The sequence below is a fragment of the Eriocheir sinensis genome, unplaced genomic scaffold (genome assembly GCF_024679095.1).
Source record: "Eriocheir sinensis breed Jianghai 21 unplaced genomic scaffold, ASM2467909v1 Scaffold420, whole genome shotgun sequence".
Taxonomy (NCBI): domain Eukaryota; kingdom Metazoa; phylum Arthropoda; class Malacostraca; order Decapoda; family Varunidae; genus Eriocheir; species Eriocheir sinensis.
In genome coordinates, this window is record NW_026111744.1 from 157,648 (window position 1) to 180,000 (window position 22,353).

Below are 22,353 nucleotides of genomic sequence, written 5' to 3' on the forward strand. Positions count from 1 at the left end.
ATGGGAAGGAAAACACTTATATAATGTCTTTGACCCCAGAATAAAGGTAATTGGGAGCTGAGACTGGGGGATGACTGCATTGGGGACTTGAGGGGGCTGGGTACATACTGTTTGGGCGGGTAAATCATTCTTCTACATCAATCCTCTGTTATTTTTAAGCTCAAGAACTTTGACTAAAAGCAGCAATGGACTTTCATCTGTAAGGACGTGGCAAATTCTATGAGTCTGAGGCCTTTTCAAGCACTCAAAATCTCTCTTTAAATAGTTTGGGGGAGATAATTCATTCCTTTACATCAATCATGTTATTTTTTAAGGTTGAGAACTTTGACTTAAAGCAGCGAAGGACCTTCAACTGTAGAGACATGGCAAATTCTATGTTTGAGGCCTTTTTAAATAGTCAAATCCCTTCTTATATGTTGTTTGAGGAGGTAATTAATTCTCCTATGAACTTCTTTGCCCCTCGAGATATTTCCCTCGCTCAATGTGATGCCTAAGAGCTTGGAAATATACTAGTGCTAAGCTTTCAAGTATTATAAATGGCAAATTCTGAGTGTACGAGGCCTTTTCAAAAGGTCAAATTCCCTCTTTAAATACTGTATGGAGAGGTAATTGATTCTCCTACATCAACCCTTGCTCAATGTGATGCTTTAAAGCTTGATATCTAGCCAGAACTAAGCTTTCAAGGGTTAAACATGGCAAATTCTGAGTGTACAGGACCTTTCCAAATAGTCAGTCTCTTTAAATACTGTATGGGGAAGTAATTGATTCTCCTACATCAACCCTTGCTCAATGTGATGCTTTAAAGTTTGATATCTAGCCAGTACTAAGCTTTCAAGGGTTAAACATGGCAAATTCTGAGAGTACGAAGCCTTTCCAAATAGTCAGTCTCTTTAAATACTGTATGGGGAAGTAATTGATTCTCCTACATCAACCCTTGCTCAATGTGATGCTTTAGAGCTTGATATCTAGCCAGAACTAAGCTTTCAAGGGTTAAACATGGCAAATTCTGAGTGTACGAAGCCTTTTCATATAGTAAAGCTCTCTGTCCGACCCACCCACACATGCACTTTCCCTCACCTGAGCATTGGCACCTTGTTATCAAATCAGTGTTGAAGGCAAAAACTATAAGCATTATGAGACAGGAGGAACACTAGCTGACCTGTAGACACAACCTTACATGTATTTCCCTATAAGTGGTTTCCAAGGGCCTGAGCTAAGCTGGGATAATCCTCTCACATTTTTATCCAAGACAGTGCTAGACCTCAATCCCCCCCCCTATGGATGGGCTTGAGCTATAGGAAGAGGGAAAAAGATTAGGTTTTTAGCTTTGAACAGAAGAGGAGAAAGGTTATAATGAGAGATTTAGTTTATCACACCAGTAGCCTATTATCCTAACACAGGTAAGGGTAGATTCTAGGATTAAAGATGAGCTCTGGGAGGGCAGCATGAGCCAATGCAAGATGGCACCACTATAAACACTTGCCTGCGCCAGAACGGGCTGGGCCGACCATCAGGCCCCACCGGGAAGAAGCCTTGGGCCGACCATCAGGATCCACTGGGAAGATGCCTACCGGCGCAATAGGCCATGACAAAAAAAAAAAACATATTTGACAAGGCTTTCAGTGGAGGTTTGGGCATTTTCCGAGATGCTTTTATGATCTGTGGAAATGTGACCCTTCCTCTGTACCATCAACCTAAAAAACACATATTTGACAAGGCTTTCAGAGGTGTTATATACAGGCAGGGGTGCTTTTATGACCCAGTTGGAATGTGACCCTTCCTCTGTACCATCAACCTCAAAACACACCCTTGAGAACCCAATTACGGACCTTTTCTGCTTTGGAATTATACAATCAACAACAGACATACAAATGAACACTAAAATAACACAATAAAAATTAATATATAAATATAAGTCCTGAAAATGTAGACTGTTAGAGTAGGCAAATATATTAATTGGTAGATTATTTTATGAGGCTTGGTAGAGGTTGCATGTGCTTGGTAAGGTTTTCATATAGTATAGTATGTTTCCCGGGCGTCTGATGTGCTTGGTAATGCTTTTTAATACGGTAGCAGCGACGGGTCAAATTTGTGGCTATACCGTAGCAGCGACTTTACCGTAGCAGCGACGGGCCAAATTTGTGGCTTTACCGTAGTAGCGACGGGCCAAATTTGTGGTTTTACAGTTTAGCAGCGACGGGCCAAATTTGTGCCATGATATAAACCCCCCAAAATAGATGATACATAATGTGATGACAAATGCTTTGATATGTATTATGAAATGGTTTGTGTGAGTGATGATTTTTTTCTCATTTTTCTCGCTTAGAGGGACCGTGAAGAAACATGATCCCCACCACCACCACCACCACCACGTTCTTACGTTCTAATGTTCAACCGTACTGCACGCATGGGTGGGTAAAAGACACATATATATAACCGTACGTGTTTGAGGATAATCTCCCTCCATAGTCAGGATTCTCACATAGTCTTTTTTAATTTTCAATCTTTTATTTTTTGAGGTACAAGCCTACTGGAGATGCCCCCATATAGGCCTGAACCCCTCTCTGATACCTGGCCTGTACTGCTGCTCTCAAATGATGTCAAACTATTTTTTTAAGGTGAAGGGAGACATCTCTAGGGGGGGAACGGAACCTGACGGAACCTCCCTCGCTAGACGCTGATCCGACAGGCTTCAAGTTAGGGGTCACCTGAAGCACTGGCCGGCAGCTTAGACTATGGGTTAGGATACTCCAGCCAGCATTAGTATGGGTTAGCATGACAGCGGAAATGGAATGGGGTTATGCAAAATCCATGAGTTGTTACGAAAGCCACAGAGAATTGTCATACGTAAGCAGGAGTAGTTCTCATGCGAAATTTAAGCCGTAAGTTGCCGGAGTTTCCATGCAAAGCCGTGCGATTAGTTATGAAGGAAGGGCGAAGACTATAGGAGGTGTTATGCAAAATCCATGCGGGTTAAGCGAGCAGGAGTTAGTACACAGAAGCCATGCCATTCGTTACGACACCAGACGCAGAGCGAGGTGTTACGAACAGCAGAACCAGAGTGAGTTATTACGAGGGCATGCAGATGTTACACCAGTCCCAGGAGTGCATGAGTTGATACCCGGAGCAGCAGAGGTTGTCCTTGGTAACTGAAATTAAAAGGTTTTGTTAATACTCAGAGTACCAGAACCAGTAATTGTACTCAGACTAATTGCAGTAGAGGTTGCTGATTAAGTCACACCACTACGGTAACACTTATGAAATCACCCTTACATTAGTTAGCCCCCACAGGACGTTACACATACTTATAAATGTATAGCCTTCATACAGTACACTTAAAGATTTCACAGTATTTTTTTTTCAAGGGCAAAAAAGTGTAGAAAAAAAAGCCCACTACTTGCTGCTCCCACTTAAATACTTATATATATATATATATGTAACCTTTACACATTACACTTAAATACTTCCCATCACTACACACTTATTAGAGAACCCGGTACACACTTTAATATATAACTTAATACCTTACACACTTACTGTACACTTAAATAACGTAGGGAAACACTTACTTAGAATTATATACCCCAAAACCGAAGATTTTATAAGTATAGCAATACCAAACACCTTATACTTAAAACCCCACTTAAATACATGTAAATTATATTACAGCTTAAATATGTAACCCTGTAAACATGCATAGAAATTATTAGTAGATATATTTTAAATTCAATACTTTACATAATACAGATCATTTAAATATTTTCCTTGGCACATATACTTCTGCCTGTATTTATAAGTTGCCTCCTCCTCCTCCTCCTCCTCTTTCTCCTTCTTCTCCTTCTTCCTCCTCCTCCTCCTCCTTCTTCTTCTTCTTCTTCTTCCTCCTTCTTCTCCTCCTCCTCCTCTGTAGTGCTTGGCCTGTAAGAAAGAGATGGGATTGTCAGATGCTTCCGGCTCTAACATTAACTATTTTTTAACCCAGTACACAAGCTGAAAGTAAGAGGTTTTTGTTAATTAATAGCCATAGTAGAAAGGGTTTGTAGGAGTTACCCACAGCACCAGAACCAGTAGTTGTACATAACCTTAGATTAGTTATCCCACAGGACCTTACATACTTATATACTTATAGATGTAGCCTTCATAGATTACACTTAAGTAATTCCCACAGAATGCACCATTACACTTAGATTAGTTACCCCACAGAACCTTACACTTAAATACTTATAGATAATTAGCCTTCATAGACTACACTTAACCCCTTCACTACGGCCGGGCCAAAACAGCGCCCCGGACCATATCCGAGATCACCGTGCGCGCCAAATTTCAAATGTCGCTATTGAATATAACAAGTTTTCAGCCATAAACTCAACATAATCATCATGTATTATATACGAAAACATGCAGAATTAAATGGTGCACATAAAGAAACTCACTACGGCCAGGCCAAAACAGCGCCTCTGCGACGTATCTGGGATCGCCCTTCCCTTTGAGCGTAACAAGACCAGTCATACATTACCTTAGCCCAGCTTGCATGGTAGTGTTGTCAAGTCCCCCTTCACCCAATCCACCCCTCTACAGCCTCCTGCAGTCTTCCTCCCCCACCTCCGCACAGACCTGAAAGAAAGTCTCATTAGTCAGATAAAGGTTCATCTCCCTGCAAGCACACACACACACACGGAGTACCACAGGGTTCAGTATTAGCACCGATAATCTTCCTGGTATATGTAAATGACATGGCTGAAGGAGTTAATAGCTCCATAAACCTGTTTGCTGACGACGCTAAATTACAAAAACATATAAGAAACAAAGAAGATTGTGAAATATTGCAAGAAGACCTATACAAAATTTGGAAATGGAGTATGGATTGGGAGATGGAATTTAATGTGAAAAAATGTCATGTTATGGAAATGGGTAAAAGTGAAACAAGACCAATCTGGATATACAAAATGGGAAATGGTGAAACATTAAAAAAAGTGCATGAAGAGAGAGACCTGAGAGTAGTGATGAGGGATGATAATCAACCAGAGAGTCATATAAATCGGATCTTTAGAGACACATATCACTTGGTGAGAAATATTGGAGTAGCATTTAGCTACATGGACAAGGACATGATGAGAAGGCTAATCACTACCATGATTAGACCAAAATTAGAATATGCAGAGGTAGTGTGGTCCCCCCATAAGAAGAAGCATATAAAGAAACTAGAAAGAATACAGAGGATGGCATCAAACATGGTCCCAGAGTTGGAGGATTAATATACGAGGAAAGATTAAAGGAAATGAACTTAACAACACTGGAACAAAGAAGAAAGGGAGACCTAATCCAAATTTATAAATTATTAAACAAAATAGATGAAGTAGATAATGAAGAACTGCTACTAACAGAAGGAAACAAGCAGAAATACAAGAGGACACAGTAAAAATTGAGAAAGGGAGATGCTTGAGAGACACAAGAAGTATAGCTTCCCGCAAAGAAATGTAGAGGTTTGGAACAGTCTGAGCGAGGATATAGTATCAGCGAGGAGTGTGCAAAGCTTTACAGATAAGTTGGATAAATGCAGACACGGAGACGGGACCACACGAGCATAATGCCCAGGCCCTGTAAAACTACAACTAGGTAAATACAACTAGGTAAATACACACACACATTTGGGAAGGCTTTCATGTTGTATCAGGCCCTCCTCCTTCTCTCCTCCTCCTTAAACAGACACCCTCGCCATAGACCGATAGGTCTTCTGGTGTCTGTTCTTCCTATGTATTCTTCCTATGTATGTATTCCTCCTCCTCCTATCTTTGCTTGTGTCTCATGTTCTTCATTGAGGCCATTCACAGCTACTCCTGCAATAATAATAATAATAGTAAGAAGAATGGTTTTGGTATGGAAGGAAAGGAAAGAGAGAGAGAGAGAGAGAGAGAGAGAGAGAGAGAGAGAGAGAGAGAGAGAGAGAGAGAGAGAGAGAGAGAGAGAGAGTAAAGAGACACACACACAAAAAACGAGAAAAAAAAAAAAAATACAGTCAAACCTCGGTTTTCCTTACCTCACCTAATCTAACCTTACCTAACCTTCCCTAACCTTACCTAACCTTCCCTAACCTAATCTAACCTTACCTAACCTTCCCTAACCTAATCTAACCTTACCTAACCTTCCCTAACCTAATCTAACCTTACCTAACCTTCCCTAACCTAATCTAACCTTACCTAACCTTCCCTAACCTAATCTAACCTTACCTAACCTTCCCTAACCTAATCTAACCTTCCCTAACCTAATCTAACCTTACCTAACCTTCCCTAACCTAATCTAACCTTACCTAACATAATCTCATAGCTGGGTGTTATCGCGGTAAGTTATCGCGATACTTTATCGCTGATAATAAAATTGGGTTATCGGCCATCCGTTACTTAATTAAATATATATCAGTATCTTCGTTACTTTTGTAACCAAACTAGCAATAATCGCTATTTTTTCCGCCTCTCAGAAAAAAACGTCTCCCTACACGTGGCGCCCGGTGGTGTATGAAAAAACTTTGGGGTATGAAATATCTTCAGTGAAGAGATTTCATACTTAGATCATCAACATTAAAACACTAGGTTATTTTTTTATGTTAGACTCAAAAAATCAATATATCAAAGAGAAAAATCATTTAACTTTGCCCAAAAAATGATTATTCACTGCCTCAAATTTGATATTCCACATTCGTTTGCGAGCATGCCATGGTATTGAAGGCACCCGGTGTTGTGTTATTTGGTGTCCCATCGTCAAAAGCTGGCGCTTTAGTTTACAAACACTAGTCCCTCATGAACAACGCATGTTCAGACCAGTAAGCGTTGCCCTGTACAGTCTCACAAAGCTTTTTAACACAGTAGCTGCTGGAAGGCTGAATAACCATGCCTAACCTAAACTAACCTTTCCTAACCTAATCTAACCTTGCCTAACCTAATCTAACCTTGCCTAACCTAATCTAACCTTGCCTAACCTAGCTTTGCCTAACTTAATCTAACCTTAAACACACACACACACACACACACACACACATAGGCCTACTAAGCGTTATGGAGACGGGACAGCACGAACCTAGTACATCTCTTTTCCAGTATTTCACAATGAGGTATATACAACAAGGTAAATACACACATAGGCCTACCTTAATCTCAAATGCATCCCCCGTAGGTGAAGCCACATTCTTGTATCAGGCCCTCCTCCTCCTCCTCCTCCTCCTCCTGTATCTCATGTTCAGACTTCTCGCATTCTTCATTGAGGCCATTCACAGCTACTCCTGCAATAATAATAATAATAATAATAATAATAATAATAACAATACATTCCACAGTGAATTTAGCGTAGTAATTTATTGTCCCCAGTGTGTGTTACCCACCACACCACCACTAAACTCCAGCACACACACACACACACACACACACACACAGCCTTAAAATATTTACACAATCTTCTCAAAACACACACACACACAGCCTTAAAATATTTACACAATCTCCTCAAAACACACACACACACACACACACACACACACACACACACAGCCTTAAAATATTTACACAATCTCCTCAAAACACACACACACACACACACACACACACACACACACACACACACACACACACACACACACACACACACAGCCTTAAAATATTTACACAATCTCCTCAACACACACACACACACACACACAGCCTTAAAATATTTACACAATCTCCTCAAAACACACACACACACACACACACACACACACACACACACACCCTTAAAAAATATACACACTCTCCAAATAACACACACACACAAACACACACACACACACACACACACACACACACACAGCCTTAAAATATTTACACAATCTCCTCAACACACACGGACACACACACACACAAAAAAAAAAAACATACATGACAAAAACGCAAACGGAAAGATGCTGCTACGGGGTGTGATTCTATAGTTTTACCAGGACACACACACACACACACACACACACACGCACATGGAAAGAGGCACTTCCGGGTGTGATTCTATAGTTTTACCAGGACACACACACACACACACACACACACACACACACACACACACACTATGGCCATCCTCTGGTCCATGGCCCTTGTTTACTATGGCCCAGGCTGTAGGCTACGTGGCATCCCTCGACCATGGCACATTTATATAGGCCTACCCAGGCACCATGGCACTGATACTAACCTTGAAAATCACAAAATATGGCACTATGGACCATTATTTCTCCCCTCCAATGGCCCTCCGGTGGTCCATGGCCCTAGTTGAGTAAGGCCATGGCAGGGGCGTCTACCTAACCCTCTGTGGCACCCTCGTAGACACTTGGCACCATGGCCCACAGTATCTTCCCTCTAATGGCCCCTCGGTGGTCCATGGCCCTTGAATACTACGGCCATACCCTTTGTGGCACTCTCGTAGACACTTGGCGCTTAAACCACCCTTGAAAATCACAACTTGGCACCATGGCCCACAATATCTTCCCTCTAATGGCTTAATATTAACGCGTGTTGGGCAGCGACGAGCGTTTAGTAGGCCGTGCAGGTCAAGGGGAAGGCTGTGGAGAATGTTGAGGTGGAGCAGGAGGTGGAGAAGGCCGTGGAGAAGGTGTTATATGGCGAGAACGATATATAAGGTGGACTGGACTGCCGCCATTTTAGATCACCAAGTCGAAATGAAAAACTTAAAAGAGTATATCATTCCGTAAGACTTTGATCATAACAAACCTCTATCGACAATATTAAAGCTTATTCACCAATTTTAGGAACGTCAGAGAACATATTATTTATTTCTAGGCTCAGTAACGTAAGAAAAGTCCACAGCGCCCCTTCAAAAATGGTAAAACACGCCACCAATATAAAAAAGAAAATACACGATACATTATAAAAACTAAACACAGCATTGAATTCATAGCACGAAACATTTTTAAACTAAACGAAAAATAAAAAACATCGTTCACCCTCCCCCTCCGCCCCCTACAACCCCTCCCCCGGGACACCCCAAAGACCCCCCCCCCACCGCCATAGGCCCCTACCACCCCCCCGGCGATACCACCCGACCACTCCCCCCCCCCTAAACACAAAATCGTTAATTGCTCCGTTAATACTCAACCGATCGGATTCTAGTAAAGACCAAAATGTTCAGCATCGAATACTACACCCGGGGAGCTCCACGAACACGAGGAAAACATGGACACAGCAAGAGGCGCAGGCGAAAACCGTTAAGACCAAACTTTGGACCGGTATAGCTCAATAACGAAAAAAGCTATCTTGATTCTGATAGCGTCATCGTGTTCTCCGGCAAACTCTACACCTTGTATCAGTTGCTCATCAAGAAATATCAAGAAATAAAAAAAAAAGAACCAAACACGTTCAAAGTTAAATTTGAAAAGATCAAATTATAGCTCATGTCGGTTCAAATCGCTATACTTATTTCCATAAACGTATCTTTACTAGTAAAGGCGTGACAGGTGGCTAAAGAAATGACGTGTTATCTCCAAAACTAAAGGTCGTAGCGAATATTCGAGACCAGCGTTGTATTTCTCGTTAAATTCTAAAACTTTCATTATCTATTGAAGAATGAGAAAAAATAGATATTAAACGAAGAACGTTGGATCAAAGTTAAAAAAAAACGCGAAAAACAGATCATAATAACCCCATAACTATTGGTCGTAGCGTCATTCTGAAGGCACCAGCGTGTTCCCCGTAACTGGTTCTCCCAGGCGACAATTGGGCATACAAAACTTTACAGTATTAATGGAGTTATAGGCCTTCAAAGTTTCAGCACGTTTTTTTAAATCGTGGATATCTCCGTCAGTTTTAGGCCTAGCGCAATTCTGATAGCACCAGAAATTCTAATATTGTTTTCTTCACGTCTATGAACCTCTCTGATCAAGCTGGAGGCAAGAATAACGAAACTTGCATATTTGAAAAAAGATGGTTTTAGAGGAGGTGAAATTCTGGCCGTAAACACCGGAGAGTTTCATAACGGTGGAAACACAAAATCGTTCATAGCTCCGTTAATACTCTACCGATCGGATTCTAATAAGCATCAAAATGTTCAGCGTCAAATTCTACACCAGCTGAGTGCAACGAACACGAGAAAAAACGAGAGGATAAAATTGAGGGTTACGACCATTTCTCAGAATATAGCTAATAACTTCTATAATAATTAAGCTAGCGCAAAACCAAGACCAGAAATAGATTCCTCGTGATGTGCCCTCTCCAAATCATGCCCGACATTAAGACATTACTTAGACATGGATGCAGGAATCTATGCAGAATCAAAACATTCTGATAAACGCTTTAGCTAGGATATCTTGATACCTAATAAAGTTATCTCTATTCTGACGACGCCACGTTATTCTCCGTCAAATTTTACATCAGATATCAGTTGATCAATAATACACAAGCAAAATAAGCAAAAAAAGCTATCTTTGGAAATACGCGTCAAATCTTAAATCTGATAACGCCGAAATATAGGCCGTGTTGGGTCACCTCAAGATATTTAATTTAATAAACATATCTGCAGTAGTTAAGGCGTGACAGGCGGTTAAAATATGACATGCTCTCTCCGAAACTAAAGGTGGTAGCGCAAATCTGAGACCAGCGTTGTATTCCTCGTCGAATTTCAACAATTTTATTATTTATTGCCGAAGGATAAATAATACGTAATAAGCGAGTGACGTTGGGTCAAATGTCGAAAAAGTGCGAAATTTCAAATCAATATATCTCTATACCCATTAGTGGTAGCGTAATTCTGAAAGTACCAGCGTGTTCCTCGGAATTTTTTCTACCAGTTGCTAATCAGGCATATTGCAACACGGATTGATTCAAGAGTTAGAGGCCTAGAAAGTTTTCGAAGGCTCTCACAAAACCGTTCATAACTCCGTCAGTTTTAGGCCTATTGCAATTCTGATAGCACCAGAAATTTTAGTATTTTTTTCTTCACATATATCAACCCCTTTCATCAAACTGGAAGAAGGAATAACGATTTTTCAATTTTTAAACTTTTTCGTGTTAGGCCTCGCGGGGGAAATGTGGTAGTTTAGCCCCGTAGAGTTGCCGAGGAGGGGGGTGAAATCTTTACCTGCTTATATCTCCGTCTGTTCTGCACGTAGAGCCTTCTTAAGGATATCAAAAGATTGCTCGTAAAATTACCTTTCTTTCCAGTGCCAAGAGGGTAAGAATTAATTAGGAAATAATGAATGGCAGCGTCTTAGAGTTAGCGACGGAAAATAAATCGTATCACCATTAATACTCCCCGTAGGGCATTTCTAAGGATACGATGCATTTCCTGAAAAAGTCTGGTGTTGTTGAGTGCCAGGGACGTAGGAATTAGTAAGGGATTAAGGAATGGCATGATCTGAAAGTTAAGTAAGGTGATGGCTCAGAAACATCCATATATCTCACAAACTGTTAGCCCTAGCGCCATTTTGAGGCCAGAAATGGAGTTCTCGTCCCTTTTTACCCAATATTGGACACCAAAACATGAGAAAATGGTTTAAAATAGCATAAAACCATAAGTTCTAATTCCCAAACACGTAGCCATGTCCAGCGTACGACACTTTCTTTAACAAAATATGATTTATGCTTCCCAGGCGCCATGAAGCTATGAGTAATTATTATTTTAGGATCGTAAGGGTAATAAAAAGATAAATCCCGTCCTTAGAGGGGCCGGAATTGGCATTTAGAGCAATGTTGATACATTTCAAGGCGTTGAGTACGATATCTTGATGACCACATCTGTAAAGGTGCCATGTCGCCATATATTTACCCTCCTGTGTTTACCATTTTCTGACGTCCTGGACACATACAACATCACTCATTTATTATTAGAGTTAAAATCATTACTTCCCGATGTATCCAGACCATCGCTAAGTCTCAAATAAACGATAAATATGAGATTTCACGAACGGCGACGCGGCAACGTTACTGAGCTTTAATGACAAGTGGACTCAGTCGTGGTGTAGCAAGGAAAGGGAGAGGATACGCCTGTTAGACTTCCTGGCCAAACCTTACTCAGTGATTGTCATATCCTCGTTAAAACATGGCCATTAGTGTCATTAATCGCGTTGGGTATTGCAATTTATCTTTAACACCGCGGAGTAGCTGTAGAGGGCCCAGCGCCCCCCCCTACTTAGGCCTCCCATATATAGACCTATGCGGTGTGTATTTAAGTAATTGTTTTTCTCATATCAATCAATCAAAATGTACTTATACATTCATAGATTTGCATTCACATACTCGTAAACGCACACAAACGTACACATACATTCACACATACATACATATACATACATATACATATACACACATATACATACATATATATACATACACAAAACAAACACACATGCACATACCTATATATCAAACCTTTTACTATACACCAAATATATAGAAATTCTCATTCATTCTGACAATTAATTGAATGATTTTTTCTTTTCTTTTTCAAATGTCGAAAGATTACAGGTTAACATAAGATTTTTTCAATGTGTTGCCAGTGAGTTCCATATTCCTGGACCAAGACAGGCAATGCTATTATTACAGAGAGATGTATTAAATCGCGGGACATGAAGATTTGTACTGTTTGCTCTTTGTCCATCTATTAACAAGAAGGTTAAAGAGTCTGTTTCCTTAATGGCAGTGAGTTCCATATTCGTGGACCAAGACAGGCAATGCTATTATTACAGAGAGATCTATTAAAGCGCGGGACATGAAGATTTGTACTATTTTCTCTTGTTACTCTTTGTCCATCTATTAACAAGAAGATTAAAGAGTCTGTTTCCTTAATAGCAGTGAGTTCCATATTCGTGGACCAAGACAGGCAATGCTATTATTACAGAGAGATGTATTAAATCGCGGGACATGAAGATTTGTACTGTTTGCTCTTTGTCCATCTATTAACGAGAAGATTAAAGAGTCTGTTTCCTTAATAGCAGTGAGTTCCATATTCGTGGACCAAGACAGGCAATGCTATTATTACAGAGAGATGTATTAAATCGCGGGACATGAAGATTTGTACTATTTTCTCTTGTTACTCTTTGTCCATCTATTAACGAGAAGATTAAAGAGTCTGTTTTCTTAATAGCAGTGAGTTCCATATTCGTGGACCAAGACTGGCAATGCTATTATTACAGAGATGTATTAAAGCGCGGGACATGAAGATTTGTACTATTTGCTCTTTGTCCATCTATTAACGAGAAGATTAAAGAGTCTGTTTCCTTAATAGCAGTGAGTTCCATAGCTATTCGTGGACCAAGACAGGCAATGCTATTATTACAGAGAGATTGATTGATTGATTGATAGTTTATTGTTGCAGGTAAACAACAAGGGAGAAGGGAGGAACATGCCATCCCAACCCCCAGTCAGGACAGTGTGATTATACAGCTATTAATACATGTGTAGGTAGCACCAGGAAATTAAAAAGATACAATGGTAGGAAGGAAAGCACAACAAGGGAGGGGGCAGTACCTCCCCCTGGACAATAAGACAATAAAATGTGTGGACGGAGAACATTGCCCAAGCACTAGATGGGAATGAATACAGAGATAGAGTAAATACTAGTCCTTAAAGTAAAATACTGCAGAGATGACAGCCTTGTATAGCACGGCAGTAGTTGTATTAAATCGCGGGACATGAAGATTTGTACTATTTGCTCTTTGTCCATCTATTAACGAGAAGATTAAAGAGTCTGTTTCCTTAATAGCAGTGAGTTCCATATTCGTGGACCAAGACAGGCAATGCTATTATTACAGAGAGATGTATTAAATCGCGGGACATGAAGATTTGTACTATTTGCTCTTTGTCCATCTATTAACGAGAAGATTAAAGAGTCTGTTTCCTTAATGGTTTTAAGTATCAATAACAGCAGGAAATATTTATGAATTGAGCCGATATTCAACAAATGATGTTTAGAAAATATCTCTCAAGTTGAACTGAACTTTCTAATGAAAAATATACATCTGAATACCGTTTTCTGTGCTACTACTAACATATTTAGAAAAGAAGGCCAAGTACAGCCCCACACAGAAATGCAATAATGGAGGAAGGGAAAGGCGAGCGTTTAGTGTGGCTGGACATTATACCTAGATGTTTATTTTGTATTTATAATGTCTATTTTCCGTTTTTTTTCCTTCCTTTGTTCCTTCCTTCCTTCCTTCCTTTGTTCCTTCCTTCCTTCCTTCCTTTGTTCCTTCCTTCCTTCCTTCCTTTGTTCCTTCCTTCCTTCCTTCCTTTGTTCCTTCCTTCCTTCCTTCCTTTGTTCCTTCCTTCCTTCCTTCCTTCCTTTGTTCCTTCCTTCCTTCCTTTGTTCCTTCCTTCCTTCCTTCCTTCCTTTGTTCCTTCCTTCCTTCCTTCCTTTGTTCCTTCCTTCCTTTGTTCCTTCCTTCCTTCCTTCCTTCCTTTTCAATTTTTATCATCTAATCTTTCCTTTTTATTAATGTTAATGACTGTGAATGTATGTTATTATTGTTATTGTTATTATTATTATTATTATTATTATTATTATTATTATTATTATTATTATTATTATTTATCTTTTTCTGTCTGTGTGTGTTCAGAATTATGTATTATATGTGTATTTTATTTATTTTAGTTTCTCTCTCTCTCTCTCTCTCTCTCTCTCTCTCTCTCTCTCTCTCTCTCTCTCTCTCTCTCTCTCTCTCTCTCTCTCTCTCTCTCTCTCTCCTTTTTCTCTCTCTCTCTTCCCTTTTCCTTTCATTCCCTTCCCTTTCCTTCCCTTTCCTTCCCTTCCCTTTCATTCCCTTCCCTTTCATTCCCTTCCCTTCTCTTCTCTAACTTTCCCTTCCCTGTCATTCCCTTTCCTTCCCTTCCCTTTCCTTCCCTTCCCTTTCCTTCCCTTCCCTTTCATTCCCTTCCCTTCTCTTCTCTTCCTTTCCCTTCCCTGTCATTCCCTTTCCTTCCCTTCCCTTCCCTTTCCTTCCCTTCCCTTTCATTCCCTTCCCTTCTCTTCTCTTCCTTTCCCTTCCCTGTCATTCCCTTTCCTTCCCTTCCCTTTCATTCCCTTCCCTTCTCTTCTCTTCCTTTCCCTTCCCTGTCATTCCCTTTCCTTTCCTTTCCTTTCCTTTCTTTCCCTTCTTTTCCTTTCCCTTCCCTTCCCTTCTCTTTCTTTCCCTTTCCTTCCCTTCTCTTCCTTTCCCTTTCCTTCCCTTCTTTTCCTTTGCCTTCCCTTCCCTTCTCTTTCTTTCCCTTCCCTTTCCTTCTCCTCCTTTCCCATCCCTTCTCTTCCTTTCCCTTCCCTTTCATTCCCTTTCATTCCCTTCCCTTTCCTTCTCTTCCTTTCCCATCCCTTCTCTTCCTTTCCCTTCCCTTTCATTCCCTTTCCTTCCCTTCCCTTCCCTTTCCTTCTCCTCCTTTCCCATACCTTCTCTTCCGTTCCCTTCCCTTTCATTCCCTTTCCTTCCCTTCCCTTCCCTTTCCTTCTCTTCCTTTCCCATCCCTTCTCTTTCTTTCCCATCCCTTCCCTTCCTTTCCCTTCCCTTTCATTCCCTTTCCTTTGCCTTCCCTTCCCTTCCCTTCCCTTCCCTTAAACTGCTCTCAAAGGCAAGGCCAGACAGAGGCAATAGATAAACATATTATTATTATTATTATTATTATTATTATTATTATTATTATTATTATTATTATTATTATCATTATTATTGTTATATGCATGGAAATGTCTTTAAGGAGGAGGAGGAGGAGGAAGAGAAGAATTAGTTGATAATGAAGGACTGGGAGGAGGAGGAGGAGGAAGAGGAGGTCCTTCATTATCCACTATTTCCTCTCTTCCTCTTCTTCCTCCTTTTTCTCTTGTTTTCTTTCTCTTCCTTCTCCCTATTTTTCTTATCTTTTTGTTCTTATTCTTGATCCTCCTCCTCCTCCTCCTCCTCCTCCTTCCTCTTCTCATCCATCTTTTGACTCCTTATTTTCCATGTATTTTTATTTACTTTTATAACTGAACTATCAACAAAGCAATATTAACAAGTCTCCCCTTTGACCAGGTTTCCCCGTGACCTGTGTGCCGATTTTGTTGACCAGCAGGGCGTGCAGTGCTTCTGAGAGCCCCCGCCCCAGCCCCGAGACCTGCAGGGTGACCCACTGGACTTGAGGTGGGTCTGGGTTCCTATGCTGTCACATCCCTTATGCAAGAGTTCACCAGCATCTTCACTCTTTCATCCCTATGCTGTCACATCCCTTATGCAAGAGTTCACCAGCATCTTCACTCTTTCATCCCTGTGCTGTCCAAATCCCTTATGCAAGAGTTCACCAGCATCTTCACTCTTTCATCCCTGTGCTGTCCAAATCCCTTATGCAAGAGTTCACCAGCATCTTCACTCTTTCATCCCTGTGCTGTCCAAATCCCTTATGCAAGAGTTCACCAGCATCTTCACTCTTTCATCCCTGTGCTGTCCAAATCCCTTATGCAAGAGTTCACCAGCATCTTCACTCTTTCATCCCTGTGCTGTCCAAATCCCTTATGCATCCCTGTGCTGTCCAAATCCCTTATGCAAGAGTTCACCAGCATCTTCACTCTTTCATCCCTGTGCTGTCCAAATCCCTTATGCAAGAGTTCACCAGCATCTTCACTCTTTCATCCCTGTGCTGTCCAAATCCCTGATGCAAGAGTTCACCAGCATCTTCACTCTTTCATCCCTGTGCTGTCCAAATCCCTTATGCATCCCTGTGCTGTCCAAATCCCTTATGCAAGAGTTCACCAGCATCTTCACTCTTTCATCCCTGTGCTGTCCAAATCCCTTATGCAAGAGTTCACCAGCATCTTCACTCTTTCATCCCTGTGCTGTCCAAATCCCTTATGCATCCCTGTGCTGTCCAAATCCCTTATGCAAGAGTTCACCAGCATCTTCACTCTTTCATCCTTCTGCCGTCCAAATCCCTTATGCAAGAGTTCACCAGCATCTTCACTCTTTCATCCCTGTGCTGTCCAAATCCCTTATGCAAGAGTTAACCAGCATCTTCACTCTTTCATCCCTGTGCTGTCCAAATCCCTTATGCTAGAGTTAACCAGCATCTTCACTCTTTCATCCCTGTGCTGTCTAAATCCCTTATGCAAGAGTTCACCAGCATCTTCACTCTTTCATCCCTGTGCTGTCTAAATCCCTTTTGCAAGAGTTCACCAGCATCTTCACTCTTTCATCCCTGTGCTGTCCAAATCCCTTATGCTAGAGTTAACCAGCATCTTCACTCTTTCATCCCTGTGCTGTCTAAATCCCTTATGCTAGAGTTAACCAGCATCTTCACTCTTTCATCCCTGTGCTGTCTAAATCCCTTATGCAAGACTTCACCAGCATCTTCACTCTTTCATCCCTGTGCTGTTCCAACACGCTCGCAGCGTGCGTTTAGGGCCACCAGCAAATACGCCTAATGCTTGCTGTGAGCGTTTAGCAATGAAAGGGTTAAATCAAGTGATTTAAATCGATTTAAATGAGAGTAAAAAAATCATGATTTAAATCAAAATTAAATATACTGTATTTAAGATGATTTAAGTGATTTATCAAGAGTAAAATATTTAATAATTTATATATATATATATATATATATATATATATATATATATATATATATATATATATATATATATATATATATATATATATATATATGAATCAGTTGTAGAGGAAAAGTATCAAATCTACTTGTCCTGTAGTGGTCCTGTATTGGTCCTGTAGCAAGTCAGGCACCAGTTAATCATTGCCATCTCTTACAAGTCAGGCACCAGTTAATCATTGCCATCTCTTACAAGTCAGGCACCAGTTAATCATTGCCATCTCTTACAAGTCAGGCACCAGTTAATCATTGCCATCTCTTACAAGTCAGGCACCAGTTAATCATTGCCATCTCTTACAAGTCAGGCACCAGTTAATCATTGCCATCTCTTACAAGTCAGGCACCAGTTAATCATTGCCATCTCTTACAAGTCAGGCACCAGTTAATCATTGCCATCTCTTACAAGTCAGGCACCAGTTAATCATTGCCATCTCTTACAAGTCAGGCACCAGTTAATCATTGCCATCTCTTACAAGTCAGGCACCAGTTAATCATTGCCATCTCTTACAAGTCAGGCACCAGTTAATCATTGCCATCTCTTACAAGTCAGGCACCAGTTAATCATTGCCATCTCTTACAAGTCAGGCACCAGTTAATCATTGCCATCTCTTACAAGTCAGGCACCAGTTAATCATTGCCATCTCTTACAAGTCAGGCACCAGTTAATCATTGCCATCTCTTACAAGTCAGGCACCAGTTAATCATTGCCATCTCTTACAAGTCAGGCACCAGTTAATCATTGCCATCTCTTACAAGTCAGGCACCAGTTAATCATTGCCATCTCTTACAAGTCAGGCACCAGTTAATCATTGCCATCTCTTACAAGTCAGGCACCAGTTAATCATTGCCATCTCTTACAAGTCAGGCACCAGTTAATCATTGCCATCTCTTACAAGTCAGGCACCAGTTAATCATTGCCATCTCTTACAAGTCAGGCACCAGTTAATCATTGCCATCTCTTACAAGTCAGGCACCAGTTAATCATTGCCGTCTCTTACAAGTCAGGCACCAGTTAATCATTGCCGTCTCTTACAAGTCAGGCACCAGTTAATCATTGCCATCTCTTACAAGTCAGGCACCAGTTAATCATTGCCGTCTCTTACAAGTCAGGCACCAGTTAATCATTGCCATCTCTTACAAGTCAGGCACCAGTTAATCATTGCCATCTCTTACAAGTCAGGCACCAGTTAATCATTGCCGTCTCTTACAAGTCAGGCACCAGTTAATCATTGCCATCTCTTACAAGTCAGGCACCAGTTAATCATTGCCGTCTCTTACAAGTCAGGCACCAGTTAATCATTGCCGTCTCTTACAAGTCAGGCACCAGTTAATCATTGCCATCTCTTACAAGAAAAATATTCAAAATCATAAAAAAAGATAAACTATTAGTCCTACTTATGACTTTTGTGTGAAAAACTCCTCTTGGGTAATGTATATTAAACTATGATTTCATTGGCCAAGTTTAATACAAAAAATTGTCCCCATCAGGCTGAGTAGCTAGCGTGCGGCCTTGCATTCTCCCTGGACAGTTCTGCATCTTTATAATTTCCTGTACCTTTCAATGTTACTTTCACTTTATCCTGTCACCAGCGAGGGGCCTAAGACTACCCACATGCTGTCCTGAAGACCACCCAGCAACCCGGACTCTAGAGGAAACCGCCCAAGTAAATCAAGAATGAGTTCCGGGGGGCAGCATGAGCCAAGATTAAATGGCATCACTATAAAAATTGCCTGCGCCATGACGGGCTGGGGCCGACCACCAGGCCCCTGAAGAAGGCCTACTGGTGCTACAGGGGAACACATAAAAAAAAAAATGGAAACAAAGAAGAATTTATGGAAAAAAAATCATTTCAATCAAAAAAATCGATTTAAATAAGAAAAATCTCCTTTAAATCAATTAAGTCGATTTTTTTAATTTTTTTTTTAGAACATCATGATTTTTTCCAACCCTGCCTCTCGGAAACTCTTGGGAGCTTTCTGTAACCTGGGAGAGCTCTTTGGAACCCCTGATAACTCTTGGGAGCTTTCCGTAACTTAGGAGACTCTTGGAAATGCTTACGAAATCTCTTAAAACTCCCTCAAACTCTACTGATAGGATCACCCCATATCCGCAGGTCCTGGTGGCACTCGACCCAAGCTACTGGTACTGCCGGAACCCCCTGGCTGGCGGATGAGATCTTCCTGACGGATGTGACGGCCAACTTCCTGACTGTGAGGATCGGGGAGTGCAAGAAGCGGCCAGAGGTTTTCAAGGACACGACCGACCCAAACCAGAATTCCCAGTGCTCGATTGTGTGATGTGTTGTGATTGTGAATATGTCTTGACTTTGCTGGTGAAGGTTTCCATGGCAAATAGGATCATACTGAAAAGGTATTAGCCGGGGGTCTTCAAGGACACGACCGACCCAAACCAGAAATCCTAGTACTCAATTATGTGGTTATTGTGAATATGTCTTGACTTTGCTGGTGAAGGTTTCCATGGTGAACAGGATCATACTGAAAGGATATTAGCATGGAAAGATATTGTTGTGCTGTGTTCGTGGGAGTCCCGTAAACAAACATGTGGGTACAGCTATTACTGGACGCAAAATGTTATTGTAAAGCCTGCTGGATACATTTGACAAGCATAGAAAACCACCTAAAAATTATAAGTTAAAACTCTGTCATCACTTGCAGAATTGGAAGTCCAAACAATCTAAACTGATACTTCAAAGGAAGCCCACAGCCTTAGGATTACTTTAGGCATTTGGGTTTGAGTCTTGGTGCAAAGCCAGATTTTTAAGAAATTTATTCATAAAATTGTGCGGGCCGTGAACACCTCGTGTGTGACCCCCTGCTGCTCACAAGCCGTACACCAATTAACCGTGTAGCAGCGACGGGACAAATTTGTGGCTTAACCGTGGAGCAGCGACGAGCCAAACTTGTGCCATGATTTAAACCCAAAAAAATAGATGATACTTAAACTGATCACAAATGTTTTGATATATATTATGAAATGGTTTGTGTGAGGGGTGATTTTTTCTCATTTTTCTCGCTTAGAGGGACCATTAAGAAACATGATCCCCGCTGCTACCAGGTTGAAAAAAACAAAACTTCCTATGGAGAAAAAATATTCTCTGGGGAAGCTCAAGAGATAGAGGAAGGCCATTTCCTGAGGAGTATTTGCACTCTTTGTTTTGCTTGTTAGGGCAAACACAGATTTTTAATTAGTATTTTCCCACCAGTAGTACTATGGGTTGTCCACCTCACCCTACAATGGAAACAATATAACATTTTAAAAACCATTCTATTCCACCTTCTGTATAAAAAGAGATGTTATATGTTTTTTCCTGTTTTAGTCATGGAATTTACCATTGTGCAGAATATTGTTGTACACTTGGAGAGACTTAGAGGGTCACTACATACACACTTGGGCACATACACAGGAGGAGGCTTTTCAAACAGGCAAATGTTGGTGCCCAGATGTTTAAAAATGCTGCTTGGAAGTCTGGAAGAGTGGCTGGAATCTGCGACGTCTTTGCTGATGGGGTCTTCGTGGTGCAGTGGTTAGCACACTCGGCTCACAACCAAGAGAGCACGGGGTCGATTCCCAGGCGGAGTGGAAAAATTTGGGCGGCTTTTCCGATACCCTACGCCCCTGTCCACCCAGCAGTGAATGGGTACCAGGTATTAATCGGGGGTTGTGTCCCGTCTCCTGGGGTTTGTTCCCTTCTATAATTCCTTCCCATTCTGTCTCTCTCCGGCACATGACCACAGATGTTGCGCCCACTAAACAAAACTTTCCAACTTTTTCTCTGGTGATTCTCTGTACAGGCAGTGGTTCGGAAGGTGTACTAGACTGCCTCCAGCTGACTGTTTGAGGCTCTACCATGTCTTCTGGTCATGGTTTTAGGGTTTCCGCCGTCCATAAGCTTAAGAAATCTTGTGTACTGTATTTCCAAGCTTCTGAAAATGGACCCAAAATATCATACTGAGTGCCTCTCTAATGTTCATCTCTATGTATAGGGAAGGGAGTTGTATCATAGCCTGTTAAGAATATTAAGGTGTCTATTGTGTATTTCCAGGCCTCTGAAAATGGACCCAAAATGTCAGAATGAGTGCATGTTGTAGCTCTAATGTTTATCGCTATGTATAGGGAAGGGAGTTGTACTCACAGAGTTATATACATAGAGGGTTCCCAGAGCCTGGATTTTGAAGCAACTGGCGGCCATCTTAGGGTGACGAATGGCGAGACAGAGAGAAATTTACTTTCACATAGTTATGTCTGCTATTATCAGGTCAGCAGTGCCTCAGCGACCCTCTGTCAGATAGACTTGTTATTTTCTTGTCCATTTTCTACCCACTGACTATTGTTACATTGGTACATGTCATATACCATCTGCATCGGAAAAACATGCTCAATTTGAAACTGTAAACGGAAATCTAATACAATAAAAAGTTCCTGAATGACAAGTAATTGAGGCAAAAAAGATGAACAAAAATGTTTATACACTACCATAATGATATGCAGCAATGTCTCATGAACACGATGATCGGCTCAGTTTTCCAAAATATCATAATGGTGGCTTGCTAATAGTGGTTAAGTGTATACATGTGGAACAACGGAAAGGTCGCCAATCTGTCACCCTATGGCAGCCGACCACAGGCAGGAGCAGTGGCTTCACCTCTCACCGTGGCGAGAGATTGGAGTTGAACCCTCTAGTCTATAACTCTGTGGTTGTACCATATCCTGTTAAGAGTATTAAGGAGTCTGTTGTGTATTTCCAGG

The 22,353-nt window shown here is 41.1% G+C and overlaps 2 long non-coding RNA genes across 4 annotated transcripts in view; one reads left to right on the top strand and one right to left on the bottom strand.

Moving 5' to 3' along the window:
* Nucleotides 1–5,456: 5,456 nt before the first annotated feature.
* LOC126992213 (uncharacterized) lies at nt 5,457–8,669 on the bottom strand. Its single transcript, XR_007746351.1, has 3 exons — nt 8,206–8,669; nt 7,142–7,273; nt 5,457–5,837 (listed from the first exon to the last, which is right to left on the bottom strand). It is a non-coding gene; the product is annotated as an uncharacterized LOC126992213 (long non-coding RNA).
* Nucleotides 8,670–11,975: 3,306 nt separating this feature from the next.
* Nucleotides 11,976–22,353, top strand: part of LOC126992218 (uncharacterized) — a 10,660-nt gene continuing 282 nt past the window's right edge. Inside the window, exons 1-4 of one of the 3 annotated variants that reach the window (XR_007746359.1) lie at nt 11,976–12,181; nt 16,022–16,129; nt 19,176–19,249; nt 19,700–22,353. The exon at nt 19,700–22,353 is cut by the window's right edge and continues 282 nt beyond it. This is a non-coding gene — a long non-coding RNA (uncharacterized LOC126992218). Of the gene's footprint in view, nt 12,182–16,021; nt 16,130–19,073; nt 19,110–19,175; nt 19,250–19,699 lie in introns of those variants that run through there. The other 2 variants (XR_007746358.1, XR_007746360.1) reach the window with 2 other exon arrangements.